The following is a 22654-nucleotide window of genomic DNA, read 5'->3' on the forward strand; positions in this document are numbered from 1 at the left end:
GGTTTTGGAATCAGGATGATGTTGGTCTCATAAAATGATTTGGGAAGGATTCCCTCTTTCTGTATTGTTTGGAATAGTTTCAGAAGGAATGGTACCAGCTCCTCTTTGTATGTCTGGTAGAATTCGGCTGTGAACCCGTCTGGACCTGGGCTTTTTTTGGGTGGTAGGCTCTTAATTGCTGCCTCAACTTCAGACCTTGTTATGGGTCTGTTCAGGGTTTTGGCTTCCTCCTTCTCAGCCCAAAATCTCCTGAAACTGATAAGCAACTTCAGCAAAGTCTCAGGATACAAAATCAATGTGCAAAAATCACAAGCATTCTTATACACCAATAACAGACTTAAAGGGAACCAAATCAAGAATGAACTGCCATTCACAATTGCCACAAAGAGAATAAAATACCTAGGAATACAACTAACAAGGAATGTAAAGGACCTCTTTAAGGAGAACTACAAGACACTGCTCAATGAAATAAGAGTGGACACAAACAGATGGAAAACCATTCCATGTTCCTGGTTAGGAAGAATCAATATCATGAAAATGGCCATACTGTCCAAAGTAATTTACAGATTCAACGATATCCCCATCAAGCTACCAATGACTTTCTTCACAGAACTGGAAAAAAAACACCTTAAACTTCATATGGAACCAAAAGAGAGCCTGCATAGCCATGTCAATTCTAAGCAAAAAGAACAAAGCAAGAGGCATCACACTACCAGACTTCAAATTATACTACAAGGCTACTGTAATCAAAACAGCATGGTACTGGTAGCAAAACAGAGATATAGATCAATGGAACAGAACTGAGGCCTTGGAGACAACGCAACATATCTACAATCATCTGATCTTTGACAAACCAGACAAAAACAAGCAATGGGGAAAGGATTTCCTGTTTAATAAATGGTGTTGGGAAAACTGACTAGCCATGTGCAGAAAGCAGAAACTGGACCCCTTCCTGACACCTTATACTAAAATTAACCCCAGATTGATTAAAGACTTAAACATAAGACCTAACACCATAAAAACCCTAGGAGAGAATCTAGGCAAAACCATTCAGGACATAGGCGTAGGCAAGGGCTTCATGACCAAAACACCAAAAGCATTGGCAACAGAAGCCAAAATAGACAAATGGGACCTAATCAAACTCCACAGCTTCTGCATGGCAAAAGAAACAGTCATTAGAGTGAATTGGCAACCAACAGAATGGGAAAAAATTTTTGCAGTTTTTCCACCTGACAAAGGGCTGATATCCAGAATTTACAAAGAACTAAAACAGATTTACAAGAAAAAAACAAACAAGCCCATTCAAAAGTGGGCAAAGGATATAAACAGACACTTTACAAAAGAAGACATACATGAGGCCAAAAAGCATATGAAAAAATGCTCATCATCATTGGTCATCAGAGAAATGCAAATCAAAACAACATTGAGATACCGTCTCACGCCAGTTAGAATGGCGATCATTAAAAAATCTGGAGACAACAGATGCTGGAGAGGATGTGGAGAAATAGGAACACTTTTACACTGTTGGTGGGAGTGTAAACTAGTTCAACCATTGTGGAAGACAGTGTGGTGATTCCTCAAGGACCTAGAAATGGAAATTCCATTTGACCCAGCAATCCCATTACTGGGTATATATCCAAAGGATTATAAATCGCTTTACTCTAAGGATACATGCACACGAATGTTCATTGCAGCACTGTTTACATTAGCAAAGACCTGGAAACAACCCACATGCCCATTGATGATAGACTGGACAGGGAAAATGTGGCACATATACATCATGGAATATTGCGCAGCCATCAAAATCGATGAGTTCGTGTCCTTTGTAGGGACATGGATGAACCTGGAAACCACCAGTCTCAGCAAACTGACACAAGAGCAGAAAATCAAACACCACATGTTCTCACTCAGAGGTGGGCGTTGAACAATGAGAACACATGTACCACGGGGAGGGGAGCACTACACACTGGAGTCTGTTGGGAGGAAATAGGGGAGGGATGGTGGGGGGAGGGGAGTTGGGGAGAGATAGCATGGGGAGAAGTGCTAGATGTGGATGATGGGGAGGAAGGCAGTAGATCACACTGCCACATGTGTGCCTATGCAACAGTCTTGCTGGGTTCTTCACATGTACCCCAAAACCTAAAATGCAATAAAATTTTTTTTAAAAAAAAGCATATGTAATCCCACTAAGAAATGCGACTCATGAAAGAAGGTATGAAGAGGGAATTTAAAAATGTTAATTTTTTTACTTACTACTTACTTTCAATTATTCAAAGAATATGCCTATATTATTTTTATGATGACATTAACTAATACTATAAGAAGAAGAGGCAAAACAGCTGTGTGTATGTGTGTGTAAGGGGGGACAGGTTAAGATTTCAGTTTAAACATGTTGAGTCATTAACTTGAAATATTTTTTTTCTTTTTTTGAGACACAGTTTTGCTCTTGTTGCCCAGGCTAAAGTGCAATGGCGCTATCTCGGCTTGTTGCAACCTCCGCCTCCCAGGTTCAAGTGATTCTCCCGCCTTAGCCTTCTGAGTAGCTGGAATTATAGGAACCTGTCACCACGCCCGGCTAATTTTTTCACTTTTTAGTACAGACGAGGTTTCGTCATGTTGGCCAGGCTGGTCTCGAACTCCTGACCTCAGGTGATATGCCCACCTCGACCTCCCAAAGTGCTGGGATTTCAGGCATGAGCCACCATACCTGGTCTACTTGAAATCTTTAGATCTAATAAGAGCATTTACTATAAGCTCTCTAATAGTAGGATTTTAGAAATATACTTCATACACAATGGAAGACTTTAGTGTACTCATGTTAAAATTTGCATTTTTATTTTGCAAGTAACTTTGTATTCCAATTTTTTATTGTTTGTTCTCAACTTCTTTGACTTAGAGTAATTATGTTTAATAAAAACCAAAGCATAAGCAATTTTTCCATTGTTCATCATAAAAATCTCATTTTAAATCATGTTTTCCAGTGTCTTCGCAAGTGTTGACATTACTACAATATTTATTGCTAAAAAACAATGCAGAGTTTTTGGCTTGGTAAGTTTCCTTGAGTCCTTGAAGTAATGTATCAAGAACTTGGTTTGTCATTCAATTAATGGACTCCTTCCCCAGCCATGTCTTCATAAGCAATGCAGCATGTGAGAATTCAGTGGTCTTATCCAAGGGAAAATGCACAATAGACAGATGGAAATAAAGGCCCAGACTTTGGCAAAGACAGAGGGGTCAGGCTTAAAGTAGTATTTTGGGTCGTAATTAAAAGGCTGATAATACAAACCATGGATGTGAAATTAAATTGCCTAAGCAGGGAGTAGAAGAAAAGATGAGACAGAATGACAAAAATTTAGGCAATGCTCATACACAAAGATGCAAATGTAAGAAGAATAAAGCGCTAAAGTGTATTCTGGGGGAATAAGATGTAAACTCACTAGGTTATAAATTACTTGAAGACAGAGACTGTCATTGAGTTTTAGTCTAATCCTTCTCTCCCCAATCCCATTATATTGAGTTCTCTAACCTTCCTTTCTCCAACACTTGGAAAATGGTTGTTAAATGAGATAAAAGGGGAAGGATACATAATGGATGAAAAAATTAAGGAAATTTCTAATAGAGTCAGGAGAAAATAATTGTACTGAATAGAACTGTCTCCAAAAGACAAGGCTTTGTCCCTTCAGAACCTAGCAGTTTAGAAACCCTTCTATGAGATAAATGCTCAGAAATGAATGAAGTAAAATCTGGGATGCACACACAATGGAAGACAAAGGAAAGATGGTAGAGGAGAATTGGGAACTAAGATTTACTTAGGACCCCAGCATATTTATTTCTGTGGCTGGACTCAAATCCAAAAATCATGCATATTACATGAAATGGCATATGTAGTAACCAAGATGGCCCCAATAAAACAGGCCCAATATTAATGACCCTAAGACATATCAGTTTCTAGTGTTACACTTTCTTTTAAAGTACCCCCAGTCATGTTAGAATTTTCCCACACCACAGTCTCTAGACATAAATTCCTAGAGGCTCACCACTATCTTCAGAAAACAACCCCACATTGCGGTATTGAACAAAAACAAGACACAGAGCTGTTCTTTAGTTTAATTAAAGGCACTTGTGTTATCCAATTGGAAAGTGATAAAGAATTGGCATGAATGCAGTAATTTTACCTCTTAGGTACAAAAGCCAATTTAAGAATACGCAGGCAAAATTTGCTTTTATTTTCCCTAGTTCTCCAACACAAGTCATGAGTGTGGATCAGACTATATAAACATTAGGAAAGCAGCATAACATCAGTACTGGGTCAAATGCAAACCTATGTGGTGCACTTACTTTTCAGGAGAAATGGTCTGGTTTCTGACCACAGATAGGGGCCAGAAGAAATGGCTGCTGGTCAGAACTCACTGATATCTACCTTACCAAGATAATGAGACTTCTTCTCTTCAGATATGCATATATGTGCCATTCACAGGCAGGAAGAACTTTTATATTCTGAAAACTTCTGTGGGCTTCTGCCTCACATCAACTGTCAGAATAGATATACACACACACACACACGAAAGCGAGAGAGAGAGAGAGAGAGAGACAGAGAGAGAGACAGAGAGAGGGAGAGAGGGAGAGAAAGAGAGATTAAGAGATACTACTCTTTGCTGGGTGCAGTGGCTTATACCTGTAATCCCAGCACTTTGGGAGGCTGAGGCAGGCAGATTACTTGAGGTCAGGAGTTCATGACCAGCCTGACCAACAAGGTGAAATCCCATCTCTACTAAAGCTGCAATAATTACCTGGGCTTGGTGGCAGACACCTGTAGTCCCAGCTACTTGGGAGGCTAAGGCACAAGAATTGCTTGAATCTGGGAGGCAGAGGTTGCAGTGAGCCAATATTGTGCCATTGCACTGTAGCCTTAGTGACAGAGCAAGACTCCATCTTAAAAAAAAACAGAGAGAGAGAGAGAGAGAGAGAGATACCACTTTTATATCTTTCTCATTCTTCTAAGCCTCAACCACAAAATCATTTTCATGAGAGGACATCCAAGTACAGTTGATTCCCACTATTTGTGGTGGTTGTGTTACATAAAGTCATCACAAAGGCTGAATTAGCAAATTCTGAATTGTTGCTGTTTAGAGAGACTATGGAATTTGTTTCCTTCAAGCCTCTGGTTACAACATTTTCATCAATCGATCAATACTCAACTTTGTTTTATATTGTTTAAACACAGCTTACTTGTTTTATATTGTTGATTCATTAACATTGAACTCATGCTAGAAAGAAAGCTTAGCTGCAACATATGCAGTTATGCACTGCACAACAACATTTCAGTCATGATGGACTGCATATACAGTAATGGTTTTGTAATATTATAAGACCATATTTTTACTGTATCATTTCTATGTTTAGATACACAGATATCATTATTTTGCAGTTACCTACAGTATTTAACACAGTAAAGTACTGTCCAGGTTTGTAGCCTAGGAAAAACAGGCTAGACCATATAGCCTAGGTGTTTAGTAGGCTATACCATCTAGTTTTATATAAGCATACTCTGTCATGTTCATACAACAACAAAATTGTCTCATGATGTGTGTCTGAGAATATATCCCTATTATTAAATGACACATGACTGTTTTCTTTGTGAGGCACATTATAGCCCTCTTGTCTTTGAAAATACTAGGTGCACTTCAGCACTACACTTGAGGGCCATTCAAATAGCTAAAGTAACAAAAAGGCACAAAATTACAAAAACATAGCACTCAATAAACCATGAAAGGACACTTGTTTACAGTATGAGGCAGGCCATTACTCTGTTTGATTTCAGCTGGAAATGTGTCCATCAGGTGACTCAAATTTTTCACCCCTGTGCTCATGTCCGCAAATGACCATGAAAGTGCCATGAGTATTGATTTGAGGATTATGATAAATTTTTACAAGTAGGTGAGACCTTCGGCTTCTGATGAGGACCCCAGGCTGCTTCCACTCATGGCAGAAGGCAAAGGGACTAAGCATGTGCAGAGATCACATGGTGAGAGAGGTGTGTCTAAGGGGAGAGGATCTTTTTAACAAATAGCTCTCATGAAAACCACTATGGCATTCTTCCCCTAGTCCCCCAAATCTCGCATCCTTCTTACATGCAAAATATAGCCATCCCTTCCCAACAGTCCTCCAAAGTCTTAACTTGTTCCAGCATCAACTTAAAAGTCTAAAGTCTCATCTGAGACTCGGGTAAGTTTCTTCCAGCTATGAGACTATAAAACAAAAAAACAAGTTATGTAATTCCAAGGTATAAGGGTTGTACAGGAATTAGGTAAACATTCCCATTTCAAATGGAGACTTCATATCTTCTTCTGAGCCCTCCAAAGGCTTCCAACCTCTGAAATTGGGAAAACATTCTCATTTCACGGGATATAATTACATTTGAAATGGGAATGTTATACTTCACTCCCAGCCAAAAGAAAGGGGTAGCAGGCCCCACAGAAGTCTGAAATCCAGCTAGCTAAACATTAGATCTTAAAGCTCCAAAATTAGTTTTCTTGACTCTGGGCTCTACACTCTGGGTACACTGGTGTGAGAACTGGGTTCCCAAGGCATTCAGCAGCCCCAGCCCCCTGGTTTTCCTAGGCACAGACCACATGGCTGCTCTCACAAGTTGGAGTCAAATGCCAGAGGCTTTGTCAGACTGAAGTTTTATGTTTCTGGTTGTGCTATAATTCTGGGACCTTGTGGCTGTCAGCCTTGCTCCTGTGGCTCCACTAGACACTGCCTTGTCTGTGGTAGCTCCACGTCTGTTTCAGTCTTTTGCCTGGGTTCCCATGCTTTCCAGCATATCCTCTGAAATCTAAGTGAAAGCTGAAAAGCTTCCATGACTCTTGCATTCTGTGCACCTGCAGACTTAACACCATATAGAAGCTGCCAAAGCTTACCACTTGCACCAATGAGGCAGAGCAGTACCCAGGGCCCTATTAACCACAGCTGGAGCTGGAGTGGCTAGGATGTGGGGAGCATCATTCCCAGATGGCAGAGGGCAGAAGTGCCCTGTAGGTGTCCCCCAAACCATTCTGTCCTCCTAGGCCTCTAGGCCTGTGATGGGAGGGCAGTCTTGAAGATTTTGGAAATACTCTCAGGGCCTTTTCCCCATTGTCCTGGCTGTTAGCATTTGGCTCCCTTTTAGTCAGGCTAATATCTTTAGCAAATGGTTTCTCAGCAGCACCCTTTTTTCTCTCCTCAAAACACTTCCTTCTCTATCATATGGATGGGTTGCAAATTTTTCAAATTTCTGAATTTCCTTCTTCTTTAATTATTAATTTCATCTTTAAATAATTCCTTTTCTACCATATCTGATTGTAGGCTATCAGAAGCAGCCACGTCACTTCTTGAATGCTTTGCTGTTTATAAATTTCTTCTACTAGATACCCTAGGTCATCATCCTTCAACCTTCCATAAAGCCCTAAGGCATGGACAGAATATAGCCAAGTTCTTTACTAGGGGTTAAAAAGGGATAACCTTTGTTCCACTTTACAATCAGTTTGTCATTTTCTTCTGAGACCTTTTCAGCATGGTCTTTATTGTCAATATTTCTATCAGCATTTTGGTCACAACCATTTAAGCAGTCTCTAACAAGTTCCAGACTTTACCTCACTTTCCTGTCCTCTTCTGTGCCCTCCAAGTGCTTTCAACCTCTGCCCACCACGCAGTTCCAGGGCTGTTTCTGTACTTTCAGGTATCTTTATAGCAACATTTCACTCCTCAATACGAATTTCCTATCTTAGTCCATTTGTGTTGCTATAAAGTAATACCTCAAACTGAGGAGTTTATAAAGAAAGTCAGTTAATTTGGCTTGTGATTTTTCAGGCAATACAAGAAGCATGTCACAAGCATCTGCTTGACTTCCTGCTTCCACTCATGACAGAAGGCAAAAGGGAGCCAGCACGTGCAGAGGTTACATGGTGAGAGAAGAAGCAACAGAGAGAGAGAAGGAGAGAGAGAAAGAGAAAGAGAGAAATAGAAAGAGAGCGAAAGAGAGGAAAGGGAGATGCTAGGCTCTTTCAATCATCCAGCCCTTACAGGAACTAACAATCCAAGAATGTACTCATTTCTGCAAAGACAGCTCTCAAGCCACTCATGAGAGATCCACCCTATGACCCAAACACCTCCAATTAGGTCCCATCTCTAACACTGGGGATCAAATTTCAACACAAGATATGGAGGGATAAAACAAACCAAACTATAGCACAGGTGAATTCATAAATATGGAATCCATGAATAACAAGGATTGGCTATAAAGACAATAATAATAGTTAACACCTACTGTTCAATCACTGCATGCCAAGCCCTATTCTGCACTCTTTAGATATTAACCATATATGATCCTCACAAGAACCCACAGAGGCAGGCACATTTTCCACCTCTATATTATAAATAAGGTAACTGCAGATGAAGAAGGTGCCTTGCTCCCCAAGGGTGGCACCAGCATTTAATCCCCAGTGATGTGATTCTAAGTTCTTGCTCTCAGCCACCTTGCAAGACAAGTCTTCAGGTCTCTTCCTGAGCCAGGCCCACCTATCAGTGTGTTTTCCTAAATAAATTAATCATATGCATGAGCTTAAATTAATTCAAATACTCCCTGAGGGACAGAAAGAGTCTAGAATCAGTTTTTGTTTAAAATGGCAATTATTTCTTTCTTCTTGCCAAATACAGATGACAGTTACTATGTGCAAGGCAAGGCACTGCCATGGGTAGTGGCGGGGGGTGGGGGGGGTGAAGGCAGTTACCAGGCATGTGTGTAATCAGCAGCTGTGCAAATGATGAAAGCTGCTGACTCCAAGACCCTCCTACATCCTATGTACTCAGTAGAAGAGAATAACGTTTAATTAAATACGTATACAAGCACATGGAGATTTCTGTACCTCAGCAGTCATATCAGTCCAATAAGAGGAAACCCCCAGGCCTAGCTCTTTCTGTGGATACTAAAAGTGGTGATCTGGGCTAACAATCACAGGGGCAGTGCCCATGATTCCAGCCCAGACATGTCTGTAAATTTCAAGTAACTTGTTTCGGTGCACAGGTGTTTGTAACAGCCTTCCAGAGCATATAAAAGGGTTAGGCATAGAGCTAGTGGGGAGGGTATGACTACCTCTGCCCATGCTAACTACAGCTTCACCACCATCTTCCATCTCTCCTATATCCCTGCAGCTCTGGATCTGGGACAGACATGATGATTTCATATCCCAAAAGAGAAACAAAACATTTAGAGAAATTGAGTAATATGACTAGTAAAGAGCAAAAGTCAGGCTGAAGATCTGATTGGCATTGGGTTCGTGAACATGCAATCGTAAGGAAAAGACTTTCATTTGATCCTTACAGCATCTTTGCAGGAAAAGCATGCATATCTCCATTTTACCAACCAAGAGATGGGGACTCAAAGAATGTCAGTGATTTCCTTCCAATCATGTGGCTAATAAGCAGGAAAGCTGGACTAAAATCCACATTGCCAGCATCCAAGTCCAGCACCCTTCCTGCTGCATCTAGACAAGACCAGAAAAGACACAGAACAGCCCTGGAAGGTGGCACAAGAGGAGCACAAGCCTGAGGCCTGCTGCACTGCCAGCAGGTACAACTGTTGGGTGTTTTTCTTTCCCCTGGCAGAATTTGTTGACTCCTGTAATGTGCCAGGATATAATATAGCAGTGAATAAAATAGAGACGATTTCTGATGCCATAGTGCAAAACACTGAGCAAGCCACTGAAGATTATACAAGAGATATGCAAGTGTTAAGGGAACAGGGAACAGGAATCCCCAGCACCATCAGGGAATTAGGGAAATACCACAAAAGTGACATTGAGGCTGTCATCTAACAAGTGAAGACAGGAAGCAGCTGTGAAGCAAAAGGTGTTACAGGTACAGATGCTCAAAGGTGGGAAAGACATATTTAAAAATCTGAGAAGACAAGAGCCCACAGAAGTGAAAGGAAACTAATGTGGAAGGGGCAGAGGACATGAGATGGATCCGAAACAACAGAGCCAGATATTGTAGGGACTCCTACTTCAAGGACCAGAGAACTTAATACAGTGGGCCAGCCAAGGCACCTCTCAGTTGTCAGGGGTCCCTTTAGAGGGGAGGAAAGCAAGCTCATTAAGCTGTTTAATCTCTCCCCCCAGGTCATTTCCTCCAGCTACGAATGAATCATACGGTTTCCTCCTCCCTGTCCACATGGCCTGGGTACCGAGGCTTGGAACAGGGGCCTGTTTTCCAGGTGCGGTCTCACCAGTGTCGTATAAAGGGGGATTATTCCCCTTCCTGCAGCTTGACTCCTCGCACAGGCCAACCCCAGCCGGGTCGGCTTTCCTCATGGCCAGATCACATTACGAGTCAATATCTAATTTGTAAGTTCTATATCACACCTCAGTTTCACAGCATTGTGGCTTCCAAGTGAACATTTACTTCCTCTTTCAAAATTAGTTGGGTACTCTATGGTGAGAGAGGGAGAGTGGAATGTACAGTTGGCCAACTAAAAGAGAGGCCCTGAATTACCATCTGACCACAAGGATGTAACTTCATCTCTTAATTAACAATCTGTAAAATGGGGTCCTAATTCACTCTGCCATTATATAGCTGCATAAATTCTGTGGATTGGAATTCAACTTCTAATACTGGTTTTTATCACTAAATGTCTCTCCTGTCCTCAGTTTCCGTTTCTGTAACATAAACAAATAGGAATAAACGATCTCAAAGGACCTCTTTAAATACAATGTTTTTAACTTTTCTATATGATTAGTAACTAAAGGATCATTCTGAGAATTTTCATGTCCTAAAAATTAATATCACAGTAGTTGCATTGCTAATTTTTTGTGTATCAAGATTACTAAGACTTTTTGGAGATAAAGGCAGAGGCTACATAAAAGTAAACAATCTTTTGGAAGAGTAGCATAATGGTCCCAGTTCTTCCCACTCTCAGCCCTATGCCATGTAACTTTATAGTGTGTTGCACTCTGACTCAGGCCTTCCTTTGGGGCCATGTGATGTTGGTGAGCATGATACAAGTAGAGACTCAAAAATTCTTGCACAATTAGACTTGCTTTTCTCACCTTCTACCAAAACCACACAAAAGACATGTCCAAGTTATCCCACTAGCCTCAGAAGACGAGTGGGATATGTGGAGCAGAGTCAACCCACAGACACATGAGCAAACTCGGCCACACGGCAGACACACGAGTGAGCCCAGCCAAGCCCTGCCAAGCCCATCCTAGATGATCTGATCCCTGCTGATGTGCTAGAAATAAAGATTTATTGTTTTATTAAACTGAGTTTTGGGGTTATTTGTTACACAGCATTATTTTAGCAGCTGATATAAATCTGAACCTAAGTACACTATTTTAACATTTGTTTAGTCCACCCAAAATAATTACACAAAAAGTAATATCTAATTTGTCTCTCTGCCTCATTGTTCTATACCTCCGTTTGTCCTCTGTCTTCCCTTCTGTCTTAAAGACATGTCCCTCCTTTGAACCAACACTCACCCTATCTTCTCTACCCCAATTCTCTCCCTTCCAACTTTCTCCCTAATATGACTCTATCCATCATTGCCTCCCTCAGAAAGGTTAATGCACCCTGACATCTTTAAGGGTGGCTTTTCTCAGAAAGGTAAATTTAAGAGCAAAATATCTTATTGTAGAAGAGAGGGCTATAACAAGACCCATTTTGTGTTGATGATTTAAAATAAAAGTGCCCATTCTCTGGCACTCACCAGAGGTATAAGGAGGGATAGGTTTCCTCCCATTGGGAAGGGGCTGAGTGGGAGGGTTGAGTAATAACAGCCACATCCTGTAGAGTGGGGCAAAGGTGGAACCTCCTTAGCAGGGCTTTGCATGGATGGAAGGTCAGGATCTTCCTTTAGAAATCAGATGTCCTTTTTTCTATTCTCCCTTTCTTTCCCCCAAGCCCTGCCAACTACATAATGTGTTTTTCCTATTCTTACTGCCATCCTCCCTATTATTTTCATAGCCAAGTTTATATTCATGCATAGTATTGACATACCTTTTTGTGTTCGGTGGCAAAATTTCCTTCCTTGTTTTTTGGAGATGCATGCATTAAGTGCAGGTCTAAATTTTCAAGACCTTCTTTGATTAGTGTTTAATTTATTACACTGCATACAGTGAAGAAAGGAGCATTTACCTTATTTGTAGAGTTAAATGCTAACAGGGAAACTGAAAGAAAAAGGTATGAAGGATTTCCAAAGCCTCTGTTCTGAAAGGGTAGCAGGTTGACATTGATTAAAATATCTCATATTGTAGAATGTGTGAAAGAAGATTAACTGGGGCCAGCAAAAATATTTTTCCTCTCAGGTGAGTAAAATCTTGGATTACACGGTTTATATGTATTCTAGACCTACTTGGAGGCAATCTGAATGTGAACAAGTCATCATCTTTTCACTCTGAAACTGGCATTTATTTGTATAGTTCTTGTCAGAACTCCGGGAATAGTGTTGGATGACCTTGGTAGAGGGCAAGATAATCAATTCCAATTGTGGAAAAGTTTTTAAGTCTCTGCTTGTATCACACCCAACAACATCACCTTGTCCCAAAGCAAGACCTGAGTCAGAAGGTGGTACACACTAAAGTTACATGACATGGATCTGGGGGTGAGAAGAACTGGACTATTATGCTACTCTGCTAAAACATTGTTTACTTCCATGTAGCCTTTCTCTCCCCTCCAAAAAGTCTTAGTAATTTTGACATTTAAAAAATTAGCAATGTAACTACTATGATATTAATTCTTGATAGCTGAAAATTCTCAGAAGAATCCTCTAGACACTAGTCATATAGCAAAGCAAAAAATGTTACACTGAAAGGGATCCTTAGAAATCATTAATCCTGTGTTTATGTTACAGAGGGGGAAACTGAAGACAGGAAAGATGGTTAGTGGAACAGCTGGTGTTAGAAGCTAAATTTAGTTCATTTCATATTATGTTTTAATTTGGACTTTATACAGCTGTGTAATGGCAGAGAGAATTAAGACCTTATTTTACAGGTTGTTAACTAAGGAATAATGTTGCATCCTTGTGATCAGATCACAATACAAATGGTCTTTTTTTTTAAGCCACGTCACTGAGCTCCCAGGGTCATTTGCTTCAGGAAATCACTTGCCTAAACAGCTCTGCTCTTTGCTAGGGAAAGTAACAAATATTTGTTAATACTTTCTATTGTCCAAACTCACTCCATAGTTTATCACAATCAAGAGATAATAAAAATTAGGTATGTTGCTTCTTTCTGTTCTCTAGACATTTTTCATTACTATTATTCATTCTTTCTTTTCATTTTTCAATGAATATCAATACTGTCAAATTTATGACAGCAGATGTACACATTGGGTATCTTTCCTCCTGCCCAGTGCTGAGCAGTTTGTGATGTGTAATGTTTATCCCACAAACACTGGATGAATGAATGAATTCAAGGCAACATAGTTTTCAATTCAGCATATGAGAAGAAATATATCATTTCATTAAGATTATAATACTAAGAAAGATAAATGTACATAGATACAATGACACAAGATGGCAGTGATAAAACCTGGGAACTGAGCTGGAATTGGAGGCTGCGAGAGGAAGTGTTTGTGCTGCCTGCAAGGCTGGGTTTCTCCATCATTGATGCTGGGGGAGCAAAGCAAGACCATCTCCCTTTAGAACTGGCTTCTTTATGTCATCTATAAATGAGACACGGTTGGTACTATCATCATATCTCATCCTTTTACAAATTAATTAGTTAATTTTTAATTGAAACATTGTCATTGTAAATATTTCCATGGCACAATTTGATGTTTTGATACTTATATGTGTGCATAATGATCAAATAAGCGTATTTTGCGTGTCTATCACTTCATGCATTCATCATTTATCATTTCTTTGTAATGAGAACATTCAAAAGCATCTCAGCTAGCTATTTTAAAATATACAATACTTTCTTTTAAGCAAAAATCAACTCTCCTGGGTGAAATATAGAGTAAAATTGGGATAATGATAGTAATATGAGTTGCTACCTCTGCAATGTATATGTGTCAAGCACTAGCTTAACTGCTTTCTATGAATCATAATTTAACTCTCACAAATAACCCTAAGGGCTAGGTAATATTATTATCTCCTTCTGTTGCTGAGATACATAAGACTGAGGTGTGTGTAGGCCATTCAGATGGACATAGAACCCAGCCAGAGATCCTTAGATAGTTTTACCCACTGCTGACCCCAACATATCATGGTTTTTCCTAGGTCATTTTTCTTCTCGTAAATAATTATTTTAATACAAGATGTTTTTAATATTGTTTCTTAAGATCAATCCAGTGAAAGAAAAGGAAAATGAATGCTAATTCTATTAGCTAGGGCTTAGGAAATTGCAAAGCCTGGGTTCATATCTTGGGTTCATTACTTTCTTTGCATTCCTTTGGGTACCACTTAGGTCTTCAGTCGCTCATCTGTACAATGGGTATGACACTAATGTCTTTCAAGAGTTCTTCTAAAGATTAGATGAGATGCACAGATAAACCACCTCACACACATCTAATTCAGTTGATGATTTTCTTTTCCTGGATCCTGCTCATTATTCCCTAACTGGGTGGCTTCTCTACTACAAGAATAAAGTAAGTAAAAACAAGTGCAAAGAAGATCATATGAGGCTAATTGTGACTGCTAGTTTTATGTTTCAACTTAACTGGATCATAAGATGCCCAGATATCCAGGTAAACATTATTTCTGAGTGTATTTGTGTGAAAGTTTCTGGAAGAGATTCGCATTTGAAGACTAAGTACTAAAGAAGAGACACTCTAACCAATGTGAGTGGACATCACCCAATTTGCTGGGGACATGACTACAACAGAAAGATGGAGCTAGGTTGAATTTGCTTTCTACCTGACTGCTTGAGCTGAGACACTGATCCCATCTTTGGAGCTCCTGGTCCTCAGGACTTCAAACACAGATTGGTATCTATACCAACTCTCTGGCTCTCAGGACTTCAAACTACACCACTGGCTTTCCTAAGGCCCCAGCATGCATTTGGCAGATCAGTGAACTTCCCAGCTTCCATAACTGTATGATCAAATACCCTATAATAATCTCATTTTATGCATCTATATGATACACATATATACATGTATCAGTCTGGCCCAAATGGCAAAACCCCATCTCTACTAAAAATACAAAAAAATAGCTGGGTGTGTTGGTTAGCGTCTGTAGTTCCTCCTACTTGGGAGGCTGAGGCAGAGGAATCACTTGAACCCAGGAGGCAGAGGTTTCAGTGAGCTGAGATCGAGCCACTGCACTTCAGCCTGGGTGACAGAGTGAAACTTCATCTCAAAAAAAAAAAAAAGGAAAAAAAATTGTATCTCCTTCTATAGTTTCTGTGTGAATAACTCAGTATATTTGCATGCCTAGATGAGATGTCCAATAAATAGTTATTTATGCGGTTATTATCTGTATCTATTTATTAATTCCTTTGTAAATCTTAATGTGTTCTCTCTAATGAAGCACTAACATGCCCTTTGTATAGGAAGCATCAGGGAAAACTTTTGGTGTAGATTTTTTTAAATTTTAATATAAATGATGAAAAGGTATCCTGGAACATTTTACACATATGTTACAAAACCCCTGGGAATTTTCTGGAAAAAAAAAGACTTGAATTCAAAGCAGGTGGCTAGGACATATTAGTCTGTTTGAAGAGTTGACTTCCTTCAAAAGTTCACAAACTAAGGGAAAAGTCCAAGGGAACTGTGAGAAAACAGTAATTAATGACTACTAATTCTGCTTTCAGTCCTCGTCTTCTGTGGAGAGCCATAAAGAGATCAATTCCACATTTTAAATTCTTCACCTAATTCCAAACCAACAGGAGCAAAGCCTCAATAGCACAGAGATCCAGCTATAAGTTCAGAGTGGAAGACATTTTGTGCATATTACCTCACCTTTTATCCACAAACAACAATTATGGGTTGAATTGTTTCCCCTAAAAATTCATATATTGAAGCTCAATACCACAGAATGTGACCATATTTGGATAAAGAATCCCTGTAGATGCAATTAGTTTAACATTAGGTCATTAGGGTGGGTACTAATCCAATATGAATGGTATCCTTTAAGAAAGGGAAATTTGGACAGACATGTATACAGGGAGAATGTCATGTGACAATGAAGACGGGGATCCAGGTGAGGCTTCTTTGAGCCAAAGAATGCCAAAAGTTGCCAGCAACCACCAAATCTAGGAGAAAGGCATGGCACAGACTCTCCCTCATAGCCCCGAAAGAAAGCAACCCTGCTGATAATCTGACCTTAGACTTCCAGCTTCCAAAACAGTAAGACAATACATTTTAGTTGTTTAAGCCACCAAGTTTACAATACTTTCTTATGACAGATCTAGCAAACTAATACAACAACCAAAAGAATGAGGTATTCCACACCTTTAAAAACTCACCATTAGAAAATTTGATTTTCTTTCATAAGGAACCACAGCTAGTGATTGGCAAATTTAGTGGAACAGCCTTATTCCAAAATTCATGGTGCTGGACTATGTAAGTTCCATTTTCCACCTTCTTTCTAACTTTTATAAAGAGAAAGGATGCTCCTCATAATGATTTTGTACTGGGTAGCTGAACTTTCTCGGAAATCATGTCTAATTTATAGGATGCTCATTTACGCCAACAAAGACTATTGGCTTGCCCAATGAGAAACATCATTAACGCTTCAATAATGACAACAAACATTTAAATTGTATTCCATAGCACTTACTCATGTTGGTTCAGTTTTGTATCTCAGATCTCAGGTGAGGAACACAGTTGAAGAGGCTGTGGGATTTACCAAGGTCAATCATTAAGCACATGGCCATGCCAGAACTGGATCCACTGCATTGTTCTCCTGTCATAATGCACACCTTACCTGCTTCTTCTGCATCTGATGCATCTGTTCCTTACCTGGAACACAGACCACAGAAAAAGCACTTGATAAAGGATCCTATTAGAAAAAGCATGGCTTTAGGAGTTGAGCTGATATTCATTCAATTATCTGAATTTGTCAGACCAGAAGTCTATTTCACTTAAGTAGGTTGTTGTGAGTATTAATGAGATAAACTATAAAGATTGATCCACAGAAAATTCTGCTAAATTAGTTGTATCGTTTTTTAAAAGACCTGGCCCAATTCTACCTCCACCATTTATTAGGTGTGCCATTTTGAGCTTACCAAACCTTCCTTTGCTTACTTGTTAATTAGGTAGTCATACAGCAATGAATGCAATAACATTTTCAAGATCTCCAGTTCTAAAAATGCAAGCAATTAACTGAATATGAAGATATATAAATATTTTCCATAACATAGAAGGCCTTAAATAACTATTTGCTTGCTGAATGAGAGTGGTTCTGCACTACACCACTCCCCAAATTCCAAAAAACCAGTCATAATGATATAAAAAAGATGTTACCCAAACAGTGAGTGTGAGAAAAGGGAGAGAGTGGGTCCACTTGCTCTGAAAAACTAGAAATCACAGCCACTACCTTGATCAAGAAGAGCATCTCATGCCTTAGGCTTAAGTTTACCTAAAATCCAAATGTTTCATTGAAAAAAGCCCTCTGGGCAATTCCTTTTAAGTTAACTGTGAATTTCATTTTAAATCCCTTCATCCCAGGCTTAATATTATTACAAATAAAACATGTTTTAACCCATGTTCCTATAAAATATTTTTTAGAAATACATATATGGATTTGTCTCAGAGGAATTCTAATAAACATATGGAAATCTACATCAAATGTTGGTTTGATATCTGATAACTGGGGATGCAAGGAAGACCTATCTCAAAGTTTCCCTTTGGCAATCAACCTCAAATAACCACTCAGTGTTCAAAGTTGATTCCTATTAATGCTTGTACATATGGCATTAATTCCACATTAATTCTGTCAAAAGTGATATCATAGTTAGAAGTTCCAAATGATGACATCACTAAAACAACTTGGTTTTCATGAGTGTGGGACTAGCCAGTGCCAAAATCCAGTTCAATCTATTCATCTGTCTATTCTGACAAGTTCAGTTTAATTAGTTCATGGCCTCATAACAAACAAGAGACTGGCTTTCTGTCCAATTTCCAGAGCCATTTCTATTCTCTTCAACTTAAGTGCCAAATGCTTACGCTGCTTTGCCCAATTTATACCTTTGGCTATAATTACTGGTCCCCAAGGTGTGATTGTCCTTTTTCATAAGAGTTTGTGCAGCTGCCAACATGAAGTTGTAAATAAATTGTAATACCGTTGCTATGAGGTGTAAAAATCCCACAGCTCATATCCAGAGCCTTGTATAATAAACTCAAGTAAACATTCCATTTCCTGCAAGTGATTGTGGTCTGTGATAGATTTAGAAAACAGGGCAGTAAGTCATCTTTCTTTAATGAGTCGTTGAAAACAAAGTCGTATTCCATGAAACCAAAACCTGTCCTTGACAAAAACAAATAGCTTATTTGTAAAAGACCCTCCAAGGGAGGGGGTCAGATTTTTCCACAGTTTATGATCTGAGACTCATTTTTGCCATCAAAAAGTGCTGAAACAATAGCAACCCCACTCTCCCAATAGCACCCACTGCCAGTGAAGTGCAAGAGATTGGTTTTATAACTAGAGAGGCAAGGAGCTATTGGAGGGAAAAATTAGAAAATCAAATATAGAGAGATCAGTTCTGAGGACGTGGTCTTCTATTTCCTAGCTATTTATAACCTCTGTGCCTCAGTTTCTTTAGTTGTATTTTAGGGAGAATGATGCCTACCAAACAGGACTGGTATGATCACAAAACAGAATAATTAAATACAAAGTACCCAGCAACAGTGCTTTCTAACAGTTGACAACACAGAAAATGGTCATTTTTTCCCTCCCTTATCTTTTTGACAGACAGCAAATCTGCATTTTTTGTTTCCCCTGGACCAGCGCTGAGCCTACTGCATGGAATGTGCTTCGCAAGAGTGAGCCATGCTTTTTCTTGCATTACTGTTCTTACAACACTTGATAATGCTGTCTTTTTAAATGGCCTCATCTATGAAAGTAATTTGAATTTAAGTTGAATTTAAGAAAATTTAAAGCTTCATGTCAGACTTTTAGTTAGACCATGAGTTCAACTTCTTTTTTTCTTTGTAGGGACAAGTTCTCACAATGTTGCTCAGGCTGCTCTTGACCTCCTGGCTTCAAGAAATCCTCCTACCTCAGCCTCCCAAAATGCTGGAGTTAGAGGCGTGAGCCACTGTGCCAGGCCTCAACTTTAATATAAAGTTGCACACTTTTACACTTGAACCAATTAGGTCAAGAAGTAATCATTGTGGGCCCAACAGCAGCCCAGGTCTTACTGTGGAAAATTAAATCAATCAGGATCAACAATGCATGCTAATATGTGGCAAAGACCACTAATCTTACCAAATATACATGGTTTCTCCAGCATCTCCTAGCCTCCCTTGCTGTTAGCTTGGTGTCATTTGACTGGTTCTGGTCAATGGACCCTAATCGGAAGTGATATGTATTACTTTCAGTTAAAGGAAGTTGAGAGTCTAATGCTTCCTTCATCTCTCTCTTCTTCAGCTACAGAGACCCTGGAAAATGTGTACTGGGTAATGTAATACCAGATGGAGTAGAGCAATTTCACCTTCATTGAATTATCTGCCAGTAAGAGATTAAATATTGCAAAACAATATGAATATTAAGGATGTGGGAATTGTTTGCTACAAACAGTCTTTTGTGCTCATGACCTGTACCTTTCTATGAAACCACACTTCAGAGTTCACTTTGCTTTGTGTTCTAAAAAGGTTTCCCAGAGATTTCCAGCCTTTGCCAATTCCTTGGTACAACTGGAGAAACATTCACAGTCCTCACTTGAACAGAGGTGCTTCACACCTTCCCATTAGGGTGTGCTTGGTCTTCCAAGGAGTGTTTTCCCTATTTATAGTTACCATGAAATATTCACTAGAAAAGTCATCATGGTGGTGACCATAGCCTCCTCACATGAGCACCACTTTTACTTCTACTGGCCTTTCCCGTGTCTACAGGGCACCACGTTTGACCAAGGTCTCGATGTCTATATTAATTTCCTATGGCTACTGTAAAAATATTACTATAAATCTGGTGGCTTAAAACAACCAGAATTGATTTTCTCACAATTTTGGAGGGTGGAAGTCCAAAAGCGAGGTGTCCTCGAGGCTGCACTCCTCTGGGGGTTCTAGAGAAAAGCCCTTCCTTGCCTCTTCAGCTCTGGTGGCTGCTGGGATTCCCCCGCTTTCTTGCCTTCTATCTCTGTCCTCATCCTCACATTGCCTTCTCCTCTATATGTGTTTTTGTAAAAAAAAAAAAAAAAAAAAAAAAAATCTTTGTCATTGGATTTGGTGCCAATCCTGATAATTCCGGATGATCTCCTTTTTTCAAGATCCTTAACGTAGTTACATTACAAAAATCCTTTTTTCAAATAGGCAACATTCACAGGTTCCAGGAATTGGAACTTAGACATATCTTCTTGGAGGTTTTTAGGCCTACTACAATTTCCTCTATGCTAATGTGAACAACCAGAATTCTCCTCCCGTTTATGTTACCCTGTAACAGCAGGTTCTAAAGCAGAGCTGCCTTGTTCTCCAATGTCTCAGAGTCTTAATTACAGATAGGATGCCAAAGTTCTTTTAGTTTCTTACTAGTAGCTCCCATTTCCCTAAGACTTGGACATACACCATGAATAGACTGATCAGTAGAACTTCATTAGATCCTGATTGCTGTGGGTTTGTCATCAAGCCGAAATGGGAAGAACATTTCCTTCCCTTAAAGATACCTCAGTCCCTCATTTCTGAAAATTTCTGGCCATCTCACCTAGAAGTTCACTAGCATGTCACCAGGCTTTTTATTTCTAAAAATATTCACATATAGGCTCACACCTGGATTCAAGGTACAGTTAGCTATTTTGCATCTCTCACTCCCATAACACTCAGATTGTTGCAACCAGAGACTTACTTTTCTTTCTTATCTTTTTGTGGAAATGCTCTTATTGACTTTAAAATACACTATATTGGCAAGATAGTAATGTAACACATCAAAACAAAACCACACATCAAATCATAGTCAATAAGACCATCCTGAACTATAAGTATGTCTGTAACCATAACTGTAATAAATTAGAACAGGAAAAAACTCAAATCATGTCATTAAGCCTCTCATTTTATAGAAGGGAAAGCTAAGATCCCACAAATTATGTTACTTATTCAAGATCATCCAGTAATTCAATTATGACTCACAAGTACAATTTTACTTGCTGGAAATGTTCAACAACATTGACTCCTTCTTAGAAAAGCTAGATTTTAACCCTGACACTTAACTGCTGGAAACTCTTGTAAGTCATATGGCTGCTTTCAGCCTCAGCTTATTCCCTTAGAAATAATACCAAAAAGGAAATAGATACCATTCTCATTCATGTTACATGAGCTGACCACCTGTACAGCTCATGTAACATAACATGGATATAAAATATCTTGTAAACATTTTTTACATGCCTAGCTAGAATGAGCTCCTTGAGAACAGAGAGCATGACTTGCCCCTGGTCCAACCTGTAGTTCAGTAACTGACACATGAATGGTGTTCAGGGAATGCTGAGCCAATTATCACATTAATCAATTAATTAATGAAAGCAGGAAGTGTTATTAACCTCAAATAAAGTGAGAAGGTATATAATTAGGGATTAAAAGCATAGGATCTGGAACATGACTTCCTGGGTTTAAATTCTAGCTCTAACACTCATGATCTATGCCACATAGGACAAATTACTTAACTTGGCTGTGTCTCAATTTTTCATCTCCAAAGAGGAAAGGTACTCACGGCATAGAGTTAAGATGACTATCAAATGATACAAAGTCTGACACAAAGGGACTATCAATATGTATTTTCTTTATAACTTTAATGTTTATATATTTTCTAGAATGTGTCCTAGTCTAGCTCCCCTTTGTTTGTGTTTTCAGTCTGATTCTGGCGCTCTGCCATTATCATGAGTTTCCATATGTTTTATCTTGTTTTGAATTACTAAAGAGAGTGAAGGCCATAGAAATCTTTGTATTAACTCATGAATGCTCACAGTAACCAAAGGCACACAGAAAGCCAAGGATAATACACCAGATTACATCATGTTGCATCAAAGCAACGCTATGATACTACAGAAAATTGCAGCTTTGGAAGAAGATACCAAAGTATCAGGCACGTCACAAATGAAATTTTCGTAAACTCACCTAGGAGTGATATGATTTAAGCTATGGTTCTTACTTGGTCCCATTTAGGAATGGCATTGTCTATTTGACTTGCCCTGAAAACTAACAATACCCTAATTGTATTGGCAGCAAATGTCTGTATGTTTGTAACCTAAAGCTACCACCATGACTAGAGAGGGTGACTCATACCTCCCTGCCTCCCTCTTGCTTGACCCTTTCCTGGCATGTTCTGCACCCACATCTCCACCCATATAACTTAGATCTACCTTCAAAACTCAACACAGGTCCCCTGTCACTTCAAAAAATTCTTCTCTACTCATGCCTCCACTCTACATTCAGTTATGGTAAACCTAAAGAAAGAGGCCAAGTTTTATGCATGTTTGCATCTGTAGTCACATATCACAGTGCCACTATGTTGCAGGCACTCAGAAAT

This window comes from Sapajus apella, unplaced genomic scaffold (genome assembly GCF_009761245.1).
Source record: "Sapajus apella isolate SASKATOON/1434 unplaced genomic scaffold, GSC_monkey_1.0 scaffold5, whole genome shotgun sequence".
NCBI lineage: Eukaryota > Metazoa > Chordata > Mammalia > Primates > Cebidae > Sapajus > Sapajus apella.